The sequence below is a fragment of the Drosophila elegans genome, unplaced genomic scaffold (genome assembly GCF_018152505.1).
Source record: "Drosophila elegans isolate 14027-0461.03 unplaced genomic scaffold, ASM1815250v1 contig_37, whole genome shotgun sequence".
Classification (NCBI taxonomy): domain Eukaryota; kingdom Metazoa; phylum Arthropoda; class Insecta; order Diptera; family Drosophilidae; genus Drosophila; species Drosophila elegans.
Genome location: NW_024545752.1, coordinates 1,396,785 through 1,409,675, shown reverse-complemented (window position 1 = coordinate 1,409,675; position 12,891 = coordinate 1,396,785). Strand labels below are relative to the sequence as shown.

At 41.8% G+C, this 12,891-nt stretch overlaps 1 protein-coding gene across 2 annotated transcripts in view; it reads left to right on the top strand.

Moving 5' to 3' along the window:
- Positions 1-12,891, top strand: part of LOC108147566 (cholesterol 7-desaturase nvd) — a 400,790-nt gene that overhangs the window by 7,300 nt on the left and 380,599 nt on the right. The gene's annotated exons all lie outside the window — the stretch shown is intronic.

Genomic DNA, 12,891 nt, shown 5'->3' with positions numbered 1-12,891 from the left:
CTCCACAAAGTCAAAGTTTTTCGGAATCTGGCATTGGAAAGGGCCCTCCTTTTTTAATGGGTCCGTTAAGGGCCTTGCCACGCGTGAGAAATTAGGGACAAACTTTCGAAAATATGAGAATAAACCGAAATAAGAATGCAACGCTTTACTGTTGAGTGGTTCCGGATATCGTTTGTTCGCTCCCAAATGAGTATCGTTAGGCAAAATTCCCTGAGCACTAACATCGTAACCTAAGTAATCAATACGTTTTTGCAAGAAGCTACTTTTTTTAAAATTTATTTCGAGACTAAACTTAACAAGAATACTCAGCAACGTAGCTAATACCTGTTGGTGCTTATCTACAGTATTAGATGCCAGAATTATATCATCCATATACACAACAATTTGTCGATTTCTAACAAGATCGCTTAATACGTCAGATATAAACCTGTGGAATATAGCCGGTCCACTATTGAGCCCGAAAGGCATATTTAAATACTCAAACTGCCGGTCCGGAGTCACAAAGGCAGTATATTTCACGGATTCTTCTTCGTCACCTATGTGGTGAAAATCACTTTTAAGATTTATAACAGAAAAAACGGATTTACCTTCTAGGTATTCTAAGCAATCTTCTATAAGCGGTAAAGGAAAGTTGTCATGAACTGTCTTCTTATTCATCCCATGGTAGTCAACACACATTCTTATATTCCCAACTATCTTCTTAACTAGTACCACAGTCGAAGAATATGGGGAGTTACTTGGGCGAATGATTTAATCGGCCAATAGATTATTACCTGTATCAGTAACAATCTCCCTTTCATGATATGGCAATCTTCTAGGAGCACAGTAAATAGGGATTGATTCATTAAGACGAATGCACATTTTAAATCTTGTCGAGCTACAACCGTTTGAAAACTTATTAACGTAATGGCTACTATAATATCCCGGCACTCCTGCATTCGAACACAACCAAACTCCTCGCCTACGATTGCAACACTATCAGCCAGCACCACCAAGTTCATCTATTCTTAAAACACCTCAAGCTTCACCGAGGATGCAATTGTGTTTACAATTAAACGTTGATCTTTTTGTTTATTTAAGCTATAGCAAGGTATGTTTTTTAAGTTTGACTTCTTAGTAAATAGGGATGCACAGTATAAATCAGAAGCCACCGCTACAGTATTGTTTAGTGAGTCAATCTTTTTATAATTTGGTACAGTTTTACGTATTACTAATTTAAGTGACAATAGTTTTAATACATCTCGGCCTAATAACAACGCCGTCAGTAATATAAGACTAGGAATAAAAAAGCTTCCATTCTGTAGTATTTTTCTTTAAACACAAGTATCAGTTTAACTTTTTCAATTGTCAAAATGTTTTGTCCACTGAGGCCACGGAAACGACTATCTTCTAGGTTTTCATAATTAACATATTGTGGAATGACTTCTTTACTTATAAAACTCACGGGGCTTCCGGTATCTCGTAATGCAAAAATGTTATCAATATCAATGCATCCCTGTTTACCAGGCAACTTTATGCTTATTAGTTGAATAAACGAATTTCTGCCAACAGAATCGTCTTCCTCTTCCTTCTCGTCACTGGTACACAACGCAGCTGTCCGTATACGCTTCGGGGACTCCCGGAACTGGTGCCCAGTCTCAAAGCAATGAAAGCATCCTCCCTCTGGTCGCCTCGGTTTCTTGCATTGATTGCTGAAATATCCCATTGAGCGGCAATTAAAGCACCTTATGTTGGCCTCTGCATTACGAGCATCGGAAATGTTTGCGGAAGATGACTGCCGCAAAGGTACAGCCGTGCGTGAAACTTGTGGTTTTCGTTTAAACTCGGCCTGTACGATCTGATAAAGCATCATTTTCTCACGCAGCTCATCGAGAGAAATACAGTAATACAATGGTGCTGCTCAGCTGGTGTGATCCTGAAAGCCAACCACAATGTATTTTAATGCGTCCGTGTCCTCTAACGTCCCTTGTCTAGCAATATTACGCATAGCAATAAAATTTGCACAGCAGTGATTTGCCTTTAAGTATTGAGCGTCTCTGCAACTGCTTTGCAACCTCATGGTTCGTCATTTGAAACCCAAAGACTTTTAGTAGACACTCGCTCAGTTCCTTTCAGTTGGTGGTTTTTTTGTACATCGTGTATGAACGGGCTGACCCCTGGTGCTTGCGATTACCCAGTAGCCAACGCTGGGCATCGCTCAAACCGTATGTAGCAGCAGCCAAGTCCACCTCACGGATCCATGCATGAACACCAACGAGATCATCTCCAGAGAAATTTCGCAAGGTTGATTCTATGTCCTTAATGTCAATGGTGGGTTTGCAGTCCACGGTTCCGCTCTCGGCAAGATCTTTTCGGGCTTTATACGGGGTCATCTGGTTCAAAATTTCGGCCAGTTCATCGGAATTGCGGTCGTCCTCTCCCAAAAAACACTCTCAGCTCCATTATCGACTTCGTCATCCGGTTTTTCAGTAATATTGTCCAATTCTATGATAGATGTTGACTGTACGGCTTTTAGCATCACCCGCAGTTGTTGTATGTTCTCTTTGCCGTCCACTGGTACATCTTCTGTGATTAGCAGGCTCACTAGTTCGTCCTTTGTCAAGATTAATATTGGGTGTACAAGTATAAAACCCGTTTTCATAGTTTGAGGCTTTATTGCGTAAAAATAGCTACATACTGATTATTCAAAATTTTTTCCTTCGCTTGCTACAACGTTCTCCCATCTTTCTGGCAGCATGTGAATTCCGCGTCGAAAAAATTGTTCGTCTTTGGACGCGATCCATGTATCCAGCCAATTTTTGACCTCCTTGTAAGACTGGAAGTGCTGTTCAGCTAGACCATTAGTCATCGACCGAAACAAGTGAAAATCGGAAGGAGCGATGTCTGGAGAGTAGGGCGGGTGAGGTAGGATGTCCCATTTCCAGGTAAGTCCTTACGACCTTGGAAACATGAGGCCGTTCGTTGTCGTGTAGGATTAGCACTTTATCGTGCCTTTCCTTCAGCGCTCGGCTCATGCGCATCAGCTGGGTCCGGTTGTGAGCTCCTGTGATGGATTCGCCTGGTTTCAAAAGTTCGTAATACAATACGCCGAGTTGGTCCCACCAAATACACAGCAGCAGCTTCGAGCCATGAATGTTTGGCTTTGCAGTCGAAGTTGATGCATGGCCGGGATTTTTTCCGCTTAGGATTGTCGTAAAGAATCCACTTTTTATTGTTGGTAACGAGACGATGCAAGAAACCTTTTCTTTTTTGACGTTGCAGTAGTTACTCGCACGTGAAGAGACGCCTCTCAATGTCCCTCGGCCGCAACTCGTACGGTACCCAAGTTCCCTGCTTTTTAATCATTCCCAAGCTTTTTAGGCGAAGGGAAATGGTTGTTGAGTCACACCCAAAGAATCCGCGAGTGCTTGTTGTGTCTGAAAAGAATCTTTATCCAACAGAATCTCCAAAGCTGCATCTTCAAACTTTTTTGCGGGACCCGGCCGATCCTTGTCTTCCACGTCATAATCACCATTTTTGAATTTCACAAACATTCTCGGCACTTTTTATCACTGATACACAACTCACTATATGTTGCTACAATCATTCGTCGTGTTTCAGCAGCAGATTTTTTCGAATGAAACGCGAAAAGCAAAATCTCCCGCAAATGACTCTTATTCGGTTAAAATTTCGACATCTTCGCGCACCAACAAGGAAATGGACAATGAGAATAGACGAGCGAGATGATGTGGAGTTGTTGACCGATACCTAAGCTTGCCATGTGATGCATCTGATCGAAATTCCCTCACCGATTTCCAAAGGTGGCGCCACCCAGTGGAAAACGTCGGTTTTCTACTTGTACACCTGATATATCAGAGTATTTCATCTCGAGAAGATCTGGGGCAAACCCCACACCTGATTTGCAAACAGTCTTAGTTCTTTGTTATTGAGAAGCAACTGGAATGGGCTTCGTTTTATTGAATTCGTTTTTCGGATCTCTAAAGCGTGTTTTTCACACCCAAGCCGGTCCAAAAAAGTGATCGTCCCCTGATTTCCTCTTAAATCCTTACTTACATTTATGTGACCAATGGTCACTGACCATCTATCTATCAGTTCAAATCATTTATCGATTATTAAATATATATAAATATTCACATTTCACACCTAAAGCTAATATTTTGCTATGATATTGACTAGATGTTTACACATTATAAAGCCGGTGACTGGTCCGAGCGCTTGGATATCACCAGTTGTCATCGCGTTTAAGAAATGTGAAGATATTCGTATGTGTGTGGACATGAGCAGACCAAAAAAGGCCATTCAAAGGGAAAATTATCCTCTACCGTCGTTCGGCTCATTGATGACCAAACTTAAGATACTTTTCTCGGCACGACCTGAAGAACGCCTATCATCAACTTGAGCTTGATGATACAAGCCGGGAGATAACGACATTTATTACATATCATGGGCTGGTATAACAGTTTGCTAATTGGGGTGGTCCGGAAATTTTTCAAAAGCTAATGGAAAAGATGCTGGCACAGTGTCCGAATGCCCTAAACTATATTGACGTTGTAATAATTTTTGGCAATAGCCTTGATGAGCACAAAATGGTGTTGAACACAGTGAAAGATGTTTTTGTGGAGAAAAATGTGTTACACATCGAATAGAATTGTTTTTGGCGAACCACCAAGTTGATATTTCTTGGTCATATCCTATCGGACAAGGGTTTTGAGGCGGATCCAGACAAAATTAAGGTTATACAGAATTTTAGAGAGCCCAGCAATAAGGAAGAGGCGCGCAGTTTCTTAGGTTTGGTCACATATGTCGGAAATTTTGTACCAGATTTCACCGATACTAAAGAGCCTTTGAGAAGATTGTTTAAATTGAATGAGAAATTCGTATGGGATCAGGCGCAGAAGTAAGCTTTTAAACAGCTTAAGAAAAAGGTTTCGGTAGGTTCCATGCTGTCCTATTTCACTTTAACGGATCGGACTAGGTTTATCGAAGACGCTAGTCCAGTAGCATAAGGAGCGGTTTTGGTGCAACTAGACAAAGATAAAACTCACCGTATTATCTCGTTCGCCAGCAAGAGCTTATCAGATGTAGAAAAAAGGTACTTCCAAAACGAGAAGGAAAGTCTCGCACTGGGTCTGGGCAGTAGAAAAGTTTTATTTTTATTTGATCGGCCTAGAATTTGAGTTGGTCGGATCATAAGCCCCTTGAAGCTATATTTGAGCCCACCTCCAGACCACTAGTCCGCATAGAATGGTGGCTTATACGCCTAGAATCATTCGATTGGCAAGGAGAGAAAACCATATTTCATATTGTCACAAATTCAATACCAGTTGCGTTATCAATCACAGAATTGGCCGAGAGTAGTTCTTAAGTTGAGGAAATAATAGAAAATGATTGAAAGCGGACAACGGTCGTCAGTTCATAAGCGCGAAATTCAAAGAACAAACGGAATCGAGTTACTAACAACTCCTTCACATTGGCCATAAGCAAACGGCGAAGTGAAAAATATGAATAAATCGCCCGGGTAAACGTCTAAAAATCGCATATGCAAGTAGAAGAAATGAAAAGAAGGAGTTGCAAAAATTCCTTATAATGTACAACGTAACACCGGATAGTACAACGGGTGCAGCTCCTAACCCAGCTGATGTACAATCAAACGATACGAGATAAAATTCCCGGAATTGAGGATATCTCGGATCAGGGTGTGGACTCCGAGGAAAGAGATAGGGACATGTGCCAGAAAGAAAAAATGAAATTATATAGCAGATGCAGCTAGAAGAGCAGGAGATAATAAATTAGCTGTAGGTGACAGTGTTCCCCACAGTTTACGAAGTGACCAGCAGTGACGGGGATGTGGACCTGGTAACTGCAAATGGGAAGCCGTATACCAGGAACGTCACTCACCTTCAGAAGGTCGAACCCGCTGCTGCGGTTCAGCCTGAGCAGGACCAGTCCCCAGAAAGGACTAGTGAGTTATCCCCAACCAAACCAATTGATGGTCTCAAACTACGTAAGGAAAAGAAGAAAAGATGTTTTGAGCAGTGACGAGTGTCTTTCTCTCGTAAGTTGTCAAGCACTTTCCATTGTCATCTCCTCGTTTGTTCCTTGGTTAAACTTGGCTGTGAATTATAAATTCGGACAAGCAGCTAATGGTGACCTCATTGTTCACAAGGTGCGTGAATGCGGTTACGAATCGTGTATACTTTAGTATTTTCAATCAAATTTTGGTAATTTCCAATCTCTCCCAATTAAATTCAGCAGAGCGACCTTGGCTGTGACACTAACCATACAACATATAGACTGGTCATTTCATACAGCGAATTTGGACACAAAATTTTTTTATCGGCAGGCCCCCGGTGCTTTCAGCAGCAGACCTCTGCGCCTCGTGTGCATTCGGGTTTTTTGCTCTCTAATTCTTATTCACATTCTTATGCTCACGCACTTATTGCAAAAGTTCAGCCGTTCAGTCGCAAAGAGGCGCATTTTGAAGAAGGTTGCACTGCGCTTGAATTGGTCATTGAATGTTTGCGTGATCATGCATTCTCATACACGGGAGCATGTGTGCGTTTATTTCATTTCGGCGCATTAAGAATATTATGCTACTTTTCAAACTTGGTACCCTAAGAATATGGGCGTATTTACTATTGGGCTATGATAAAAATATGATTATTATATGTTATAATATATTTTATAATATTTCAGCATACATTTTATTTTTGTAAACAAATTCAAATCAGTGGTAGCAGTAAAATGTTTTACATTTATGTATGTATTCGAATTATTAGAAATCAGTCCACTGAGATGGGAACAGGGCATAGCGCAGTCGTGTCACTTGAAACACCGACTGTTCTTCAGTGGTCGAGAAAACTCCAAACATTTAAATGTTATGTTTAGTGATCTTTGGTTGATTTATTTTTTAATGATTCGCAGTGAAATTTTAATTGTCTTTAAACAATTTGTTATAATCCAAGATATTGGTACAATTAAAGTTTTAAAATTATTATCATTAAAATATTATTTAAGCCAAAAATGTAGATTTTATATTTGTTCCAATTACTTTTACAAAGAAAAACTTGTAAAATACTTTTTATATTTGCGCCTCTCAGCGACTGAACGACTGAACTCGTGCAATGAGTGCGCGAGCATAAAAACGAGAATAAGAAATAGAGAGCAACAAACCCGAATGCACACGAAGCGCCGGGGCCTGTTGCTGAGAGCACCAGGGGCCTGCCGATAAAAAATTTTTGTGTCCAAATTCGTTGTATGACATGACCAGTCTATATGTCGTATGGCCACGTACGACTTGTACGGTGGCTTGCCACTGATACGATACGTTGCGCTGAAGGGTCCACAAAAATTAACGCCACAAATATTGAACGGGCGGAGAGCTCGAAGTCTATCTGCTGGCAAGTTCCCCACGATTTTCGTGAAGAGTGAAAGCAGCGCATGCACGACCGAACTGTTCGTCGGCAGGCTTCTTGAGCATAAATTGGCCATATTTTCTCGTACAGACGACATGCGACAGCTCGTGGGCCAGCGTGACAATTCGTAACGTGCAGGTATGACACATAGGATCTAACGAACTGTGAGCTTTTAGACAGCAACAACTGGAATTTGGCTTCGTACGGGAGCATTCAATAACCGACCCCCAACTCGTAGCAAGGTCGAGGAACACCAATCTAATTTATTTTCCTGCATAAAAGGGTTTAGCTGTTAAATATTCGTTGCTACCGGTTTATTTTTCCGAATTTTATTAATGTCGTCCCTGAATTCATGGATAACTTTAACGATTTTCTCAAAAGCGAAATCCCGTTCTCTTGGCGAAATACTTTTTTCAAAGGGCTTCGACACCTTTTTGCACCTTTGAATAAAAGGGAAAGTCCAAACGAACAATTTAAGAAGCTTCAGGTGCGGCGGAAAGAACTTTATTTTCTGAAGCCTTTAATTTGCCCTAGGCTGACTACGAGAGCTATTGCCGATTTGTGTAGCTTCATCGACACTACATCAGCCGGCTGTTTGAAACGTGTCTCCAAACTGCTTTCTCCGAAACAAAAACCGACAACGACGAGGGATAAGTTTTGATACAGTGTAAAGTGATTTCGGAGTCTGTCCACAGGAATACCTTCTCAATGGGACAATTTAGCAATGGCCTGACACGATTATAGAGATCTGCTAAAAGGTGAGCTGCACACAGCTCAAGGCGAGGCAAAGTTTTCGTCTTGAGGGGAGCTACTTTCGATTTGGCGGTCAATAAAGACACTTTCAAACCTTCAACAGTTTGAGTCCGAACGTAGATGCACGCTCCATACGCTCGCATGGAAGCGTCAGCGAAACCATGTATTTGAATCGGGACTTGTGGATCTGTGTTGACGAATCGCGACACCTTAATTTTAGGCAGCTGCAGAAGCGTCGCTTTAAACGTCTCCCACGACGTGAGCAACTGCATCGGTAGCGACTCGTCCCAATCTAATTTTCGAAGCCACAGTTCCTGCAACAACATCTTTGCCTTTGTGACCAAAGGACACAAGAGGCCAAGTGGGTCGAAAAGTCGAGCAGTCACCGACAAAATATTTCGTTTTGTCGCGCGAAGATCCAGGAAAGAGTCATCCAACCGAAATTGAAAGTAATCTTTAACCGGTAACCAAACCACGCCAAGGGTCTTGGTTACGTCTGAGTCTGCCATAAGTGGCATTACAGCGCTATCAGATGCGGATAACTCTGGGCAGTTTGAAAACCACTTTGCCAATTCAAAGCCTGCCTCTTGCAAGACCTGAGAAACTTCGTCTCGAAGGCTTTGCAGGTCCTCAACGCATCCGGCGCCAGTTAACAAATCGTCAACATAAAAATCATTCTGAATAACCTTTGCGGCTTTTGGATGAGTTGCTTGCGCCATCTCTCCTAGCCGCATTAAACACCGAATCGCCAAAAAGGGTGCTGGCGAAGTTCCATATGTAACGGTGTTCAACTTAAAGATTTTCAGGGACTCAGAAGGATCTCGTCTCCATACTATGAGCTGGAAGTTACGATCAGCTTCGTCCACCATCACTTGGCGATACATCTTTTTGACGTCGGCCGCAAGGGCAAACTTATGCAATCTAAACCGAAGCAGAGTCGAGTACAGCTCCTCTTGAATAGTTGGGCCTACCATCAATATGTCATTCAACGCTACCTGCGTAGAAGTACGGCTCGATGCATCGAAAACTACTCTCAATTTAGTTGAAGTACTTTGTGGCCGTAAAACGCATTGGTGCGGAATGAAATAGTGCGGAGTATTCGGAATTTTGTCATTGGTGGAGGACATGTGGCCAAGTGAAACATATTCCTCCATGAATTCAATATACATCTTCTTCGGCGAAGGATCCTTTGACAATTTCCTTTCTAGCGACAAAAATCTACGTTTCGCAACTTCGTATGACGAACCAAGAGTATTTGGGTCAGATTTAAACGGCAAACGAACCGAAAATCTACCGGACGACAATCTTTGAGTATTTTTCTCAAAGTGTTGTTGACAGAGTTGTTAGCCTTGGGCGGCAAGTCCTCCACAGACCAAAATTTCTGCAGGGTTGTGTCAATTGACTCCAACGCTTCCTCCTGGCAGCTGAGATGTGCCATTTTTTCAGCGTTTTTATTATTTTCAGAGGCACATCTGCCTGACACTATCCAGATGAGAACTGTCTTTTGTAGGATGGGGAATTCAGGGCCCTGCTTTATCTGGCCAATCGATAAAAGTTCAAAGAATGTTTCAGCGCCGATAAGCATATCTATTTTGGGGCTTGAAGAAGAATGGATCTGCCAACTGAATATTTTCAGGCACCCTCGACCCGCTGGTGTTCACCGCTTGATCCGGATGATAACCAGAAATATTTTTCATAATCCAAAAATCGGACGACAATTGGCTGTTCCCTACTCGCGACTTCACAATCGTGTGTATTTTTTTGTGGCTTGGGCATTAGTTCCACCAATGCCTCGCAAGCTCATGCACACGTCCTCTCTTGTAATTTTGAGCCGTTCACAAGAGCAGTTGCAAGAATGACACGATCCGATGCATTCGCATGCAAAACATGCGAAGTGGATGGAGACTCCTGCATGAGCGTGGGCTGAGAAGGAGGTGGCAACGCGAGATTTGTGTTTGGGGCATATATATGTAGCAAAGTGTGATGTGAGGAATTGCACACTCTACATCTGTTCGATTTGCATTTTTTGACAGTGTGACCCTTTCTTAAACAGTTAATGCATAAGGGTGCTCTTTTAGCGAAATCGAATCTTTGCTGAACTGTCAGGGCTGCGAAGGAAGCGCAGTTTCCAATCTGATGTTCAGCTGAGTTGCAATACATGCATTGAACAGAGTCGTTCCTGGCAGCGACAAACGAAAAACTCCTATTTCCGTTCTTCTTAGGGTTAGATTGGGCCTGCTGAACAGTTTTAGGCTTGGAAGCCTCTTCTGCTACCATGTGTTGGTAACGCCTGTTGAGGGCCGCCTCACATTCGCTCCAAAGTGGAAGCGAAGTATAATCTAACTGTTCTTCCCATTTTCTTTTAGATCCTGCATCGACCTTGCTCATTACCAGATGTATTAAAATGGCATTAGTAATGCGTCTATCATCCCCAATAGACAGCAATGAGTCATACAAGGCTGTGACCGTGTCGATGAGGGTTCTCAAGGCTGTAGCTGAAGGTTGGGAAATTTTTTGCAAATTAAAAAGTGTCGATATGTTGTCAAAAAAATAAGACAATCATTATCGTACACCCGCTTTAGGCTAGCAAAGGCTTTGGGATAATTTTCCGCAGTAACTTGGAAGGCCCTAACTGTTCCTAAAGCGTCTCCAGCTAAACACGAAATTAAATGATTGAATTTTTCAATATCGTGTTAAGTGTCATCTTTGTCAACGAAAGTTTCGAAAAGGCTTATAAAATTTTTAAATTCGGAGTGTTTTCCGCTAAAAGTTGGGAGAGCAACGCTCGGCAGACGGCATTGAGGCGGGCGATTTGCTGGCGGAGCGGATTTCTCGATATTATTTTGTTTGGACTTATTTAAAATTGAAATCAGCAAGGACTTTGTCATTACGGCCCTCTCTTCCAACTCTTCGCGGTATACATCTTTTGTATCTTTCACTTCTATTTGGTTTTGCAAAAGTGAAGCATTTTCAATGTGCGTATTTAGAATCTCTAATCGGCACTCAAGCTCGACCGGATTTATAGTTAATTTAGCTTCTTTTAAGTGGCGATAAGTTCGGTTAATACTTTTCATGCAGACATCTCGTTGATGTTTAAGCTCTTCGATATCCTTAGTTGCCATTGCGTTTATTTGCATTTATTTGGTTGGTATCGAAGAGGTGTTAAATATTTATTTTTATTAAATTATTTTTTTTTTTTTTTTGTAAAATAATAAAATAAAAAATCAACGAGTACTATACCGATCGAACACGGTGTAAGGGAGCTAAGTGCCGAGAGAATTACATCGAAAAATCTAAATAGGGTTTTTATATTTTTTATATAAACCCTGCGACAGTATATGCCGCACGCACGCACTGTAGGGGAGCTACCGCTCAAGCTCAAGCGTACCGAAAAGACCGAAAATTGCACTGCTGCAGCGATCGAGAACGAAAACGACAAAAGATAACTCGAAATAGCGGCAGCGGTGTCGGTGTGCGTGTGTATGTGTACGCGGCTAGCGGCTCTTCCTATGCAGATGCTAACGGAGAATGATACACTGACCGATAACTAAGGGCAACGAATATATAAGCCTGACGCCAAAATGCGCGCAAAATTATGAAAAGCGCGGAAAAATTGGAAAAGCGCGGGAAAATTCTGAAAGCGCGGGAAATGTTCGGACAACTGCGGCGACAGTTATTGCCGCTAATTTTCTGAGAGCTACAGTTTTCACAATTTGCACTTTTTTCCAGCTTTTTGATTTATACCCTAAATTGGTGCTCACTACGACAAAATTTGGGGGAATTTAGTTTGCACTAATTGGTTCGACGACGAGTAATTTATTTGTGTGTTTATGGGCCGCAGCGATTTCCATATAATTCAAAATAGATTATGTTTATTGCAGAATTTTGATTATTAGAACATGCAAATTTTTATTTCTTGGTCAGAATGCTCACTTAATACCGATTTTTAGACGAATGCAAAAGGTTTAAAGCCACAATTAACGAAACGCCAAAGATTAACTTTAAATTTTTAGCACTCTGTACGTGGTTGGCCGATTCGACAACTGCAACTTTCCTTTTTAAATCAATATTCCAGCCGCAGCAGGGGTATTAAACAATAAAAGTTTGGCGGCGACGAAAAAATGGCTTGGGCAACAACAAAAGGATTGGCAGAAAACAATTGTTTTAGTTTTTTACTTTAAAAAATTGGTAAAAAAATCGCGATTCTACATTACTGAAAATGTAATATTAGTTTGTATAAACGAACGCGAAACTTGTGTGACTGCAGTAGGATTCGGCGGAATTATTTAAAACTTGTGTAAAAGCTAGCGAAATTACGACGACGAAAGGGAGTTGTTTCGATGGAGTTCAAATGATCACTGAATTTAATGTTCCAATAATTTCTCTTAGAACCTACCTTAATCTAAAAAGGCGAGGGGCGGGTCGTACTCGCAAGAGCGAAAAAACGAAAACTTTATTGGCTCCCGCTCTCGCCCTACAAAAACCTTCATATTTAAATATTAGCGCCAAGTGCGCAAACAGTTGTCTTTGTAGGGTTAGGTCTGTAGTTGGATTGTTTGTTCTCTTCCTCGGTGGATGTTTGCCAGCCTGGCCGCAGGGCGTACTCAATCTCGGTTCCTCCCAGTTCGGAAACGGTTCCCAGCTTGGTGAGACCGATGCCAGTGTACCCGTTGACAGCAGCGGTATGTAAGGCCATCAGCAGGTGAGCATTGGATGCCAGCAC